This window comes from Abramis brama (assembly GCF_963993115.1).
Source record: "Abramis brama genome assembly, chromosome: 18".
Classification (NCBI taxonomy): Eukaryota; Metazoa; Chordata; class Actinopteri; order Cypriniformes; family Leuciscidae; genus Abramis; species Abramis brama.
In genome coordinates, this window is record NC_139980.1 from 1520619 (window position 1) to 1524778 (window position 4160).

The 4160-nt window shown below is 35.3% G+C and overlaps 1 long non-coding RNA gene across 1 annotated transcript; it reads left to right on the forward strand.

Annotated features, from left to right (window-relative positions):
• Positions 1-526: 526 nt before the first annotated feature.
• On the forward strand, positions 527-1428 carry LOC311067995. Its single transcript, XR_014603324.1, has 3 exons — positions 527-649; positions 741-814; positions 1225-1428. It is a non-coding gene; the product is annotated as an uncharacterized lncRNA (long non-coding RNA).
• Positions 1429-4160: the final 2732 nt, after the last annotated feature.

The following is a 4160-nucleotide window of genomic DNA, read 5'->3' on the forward strand; positions in this document are numbered from 1 at the left end:
GATGATAACCACTGGAAGTGTTTGGTGAAAACTTTCAAAATTCCAATAAGTCCTTCTTTATGGCTATGTGGTCAAAGCTGAACTTACATTTTAAATGGGTTTCTCTCTTTTTTCCAGTATCTACATGCATCTTCCAGTCAGATTTTTCTTATCAATCCACAAGGAACTGATGAAGAGAAGGACTCTAAACAAGCTGCAATCAGATTTAGGTAAAAACACAATGCTTAAAAAAAAAAAGTATTAAGCCCAGCTCTAATTACTTCCAATCACTTTAACTGTATTACCTCGCCTCTAACTGTGACTGTGTCATATATTTATCAAGTCAATACTTCAAAATGAGGCAAGGAAAAAAAGAGTGGAGATTGAGTGGAGAGGGGCCACAATTAAGCATACAATCCAGCACGATGGATACAGCTGTGGTGTGTTTGTTATGTAGGTATTTTTTTTGTAAAATGTTTTTCGAAAATCAACCTTATAGTTGAGACACTAAATACCATTCATTCTTACACTTACAACTATTGTTCAAAGATGGCATGGGAGATTGTCAATAGTTTCCCTGAAGTTCCCTCCCACATGGACATCAATTCTTCTATGACCAACATGAAGGAGCTGCGTCAGAAGATGGCTGGGGAAATCCTGACAGCCTCAGGTGATGGACATGAATGGGAAAAAAAGACACCATGAAACTGTTATTGTCTTCTGTAACCCTGTTGCTATTTTAATATTTATACATTTTTTAGTGTTCAGAAAGGATGAGTGTTGTGCTTTTTGCGGTTTGACACAACCCCTTGGAGGTGGTCCAACAACTGACTGGGTAAGTACTTTCAACTTTAAGAGATAGTTCACTTCAAATTGAAAATTCTGTCATCATATACCCACCCTCAAGTTGTTTCAAACCTGTATGAACACAAAGGAAGATATTTTGAAGAATGTCAGTAACCAAACAGTTAACTGGTCCCATTGACTTTCATAGTAGGAAAAAAAAAATACTATGGAAGTCAATGAGACCAGTTAACTGTTTGTTTACTGACATTCTTCAAAATATGTTGTTTTGTGTTCAGCAGAAGAAAGAAATTCATACAGGTTTGAAACAACTTGAGGGTGAACTATCCCTTTAATTATAATTTTATATATATATATCTCTTTCTGAAAATGGAAAGGTTCAGAAATTGGAAATTTATATATATATAATTTTTTTATTTTTTTATTATTTTTTTTTTTTAGATTGAATGTCATGCATGCCAACGCTGGTTTCATGTGAAATGCCTTAACATGACTCCACCTGACTTTGAGAAGGCAAAACACTCAAACTGGGCTTGCGATCTTTGCAAATAATTAATTTAGTTATAACACCATTTTTTTCTTTTACTTTCTTTAATAATACCTGATTGGTTACTTTCTTTTCGACTTGATGCAACTAAAAAAATATGAAAAAAAAAAAAGGTTTTATGTGTCTGAATCTTTTATCTGTACCACTGCATGTCTATACACACTGTGTTACAAATTATTATGCAAGTGACATCAGTAGGATTTCAGGAAAATACAAATTATGATTTTAGTTTTAAAATAAAGCTATTTTTTTTCTTTCTCATTTCTTTTTAGAAACCTATCAGTCTCTGACAGGTTTGTTCAGTAATTTGCCAGGTCTTCTTAGGTAAATAATAGAAAACCTACTTAAAGAGGTTATTCCACATTGTTAAGCAAGTTAAAGTTTTCATGCAACATGGGGAGGAAGAAATATCTTTCTGAAGATGAAAAGCATGAAACAGTGCAATGTCTTGCAAAAGGTATGACAACAACTAATACTTTGTGAAAACTGAACAGAGATTATTGAACTGTCAAAAGATTTGTGATGGACTTGGAGCACAGAAGAAAACAGTTCAATTATCTTTGTTCAGTTATCACAAAATATTAGCCATTTTCATGCCTTTTGCAAGTTTCATGCTTTCCATCTTCAGAAAGATCTTTCTTCCTCCATGGTGCATGATAAATGTGATGTCCTTATTAACAATGTGGAACAACCTCTTTAAGTAGGTTTTCCATTTTCCCTAAAAGACCTGACAAACTACTGAACAAACCCGTCTCAGATTTAGACCAGTTATCTAAAAATATATGAGAAATTAAACAAACACTTCAATTTGTATACAGAAATCCTATTGATAATGTCACTTGCATAATAATTTGGAACAGATATGTCCACAGTGGGTGAACTGCCATGATATCGCTGGATCGAAGGCTGGCAAAAAATGTCAATCCAGTGTAAGAACTATTAGAGCAAATTTCGTTCAAAGTCAGTCTCCGCGTGGCAGTAATATTGAAGGTTTGAATTTTTTTTTGCGAAAAACATTCTATATAGCGTGGACTGTTTTCTCCTGAAGCCAAAATCTAAAACCAACAGGTGAAATTATAATGCGCTATTGATGGAGGTAATTAACCTGTCTTTGGACGGGTTTAGGGCACCTCTACGGCTGGACCGTGACCCTTCAGTCACAGGAAAGTCTCAAGGAGGCGGTGTCTGTTTGTATGTGAACAATCGATGGGCAAAGACAGTGATTGTACGTGAGGAAATGTGTACTGCTGATATAGAACTATTGACTGTATCTATCCGGCCTTTTTATTTGCCAAGAGAATTTCAGCAACTTTTTGTTTCAGTGGTATATATTCACCCGAAGTCTGATGTTCAGAAGGCAACGGATATCATCAGTCAGGTGGTGCAGCGGTATCAGTTGCGTTCACCGGATGCTCCCCATTTTATTATGGGGGATTTTAACAAATGTTCTTTGGAAGGAGTTTTAAATTTCCAGCAATATATTGACTGTCCTACACGTCATCAAAAAACACTTGATTTATGCTATGGGTCAATACCGAACGCATATAGATCCTTTTCCAGACCCCCAATTGGTTGTGCAGACCATAATGCAGTCTTTTTGCAACCATATTATAAACCAGTGTTGCAGAGAACAAGGCCAGTCATTAGGTCATTTCAAAGATGGACTGATGATAATATCTTACAGTTACAAGACTGTTTTGATCGCACTGAATGGGATATTTTTAAAACTTCTTGTGTAGACAATGATGACCTAGCTGATGTTGTGAGTTCTTATATTTACTTTTGTGAAGAGTCTGTGATTCCTAGGAAAAATGTAAGAATCTACTCGAATAATAAGCCTTGGGTGACAAAATCATTGAAACATGTTTTAAATGAGAAGAAACGGGTTTTTTACCAAGGAACAGATTTGGAAAAGAGGCAGGTTAATAAGGAAGTAAAACGAGAAATTAGGAGGGCAAAAATGAAATATAAGGCATCAGTGGAGGAGAAGTTTATTAAGGGAAATATTCAGTCAGCATGGAAAGAAATAAAAGTAATGGCTGGTGCAAAAAATAAAGAATCAACTGGAATTACTTTGACTGAGTCTAGGATAGAAAAGGGAGAGATAACTAATGAATTTAATGATTTTTTTAGGCGATTCGATACACACGATTTTAATAAAATGAGTAGGGATTTTTATTCTGGTTTGAAAACAGAGGAATATCTGCAAATTGATAAAGCTTCTGTTTTAAAGGTTTTACAGACCACCCAACAAAATAAAAGCCCTGGGCCTGATAAAGTCAGTGGGAGAGTTTTGAAGAGCTGTGCTTACCAGCTCTGTGATATTAGTCATTTCATTTTTCAGACCTCATTGAAATTACAGAGAGTACCCTCAGTGTGGAAACAATCCATTATTGTACCGATTCCTAAAAAGACCAATGCCAAACAAATTAACGATTTTAGACCAATTTCTTTAACATCATTATTAATGAAGTGCTTTGAGAGAATTATTAAATTTTGGCTTGTAGAGCATACTAGTCAGCTGATGGATCCGCTACAATTTGCCTACAGGAGAAATAGGAGTGTGGAGGATGCCACTCTGACACTCTTAAATTACATATATAAACATGTGGATATCGGTAAGCATCATGCTCGTTTATTATTTATAGATTTTTCTTCAGCGTTTAACACTATTCAACCAATTCTTTTAGCTGAACGTTTGCTTTCTGAATTTGATGTTCCTAAGGGTTTGGTGGCCTGGATTTTAGATTTTCTGACTAGAAGATCTCAAATAGTACGGGTAAATGGAGAACATTCACGGGAACTGTATTCTTCAGTGGGCTGTCCCCAA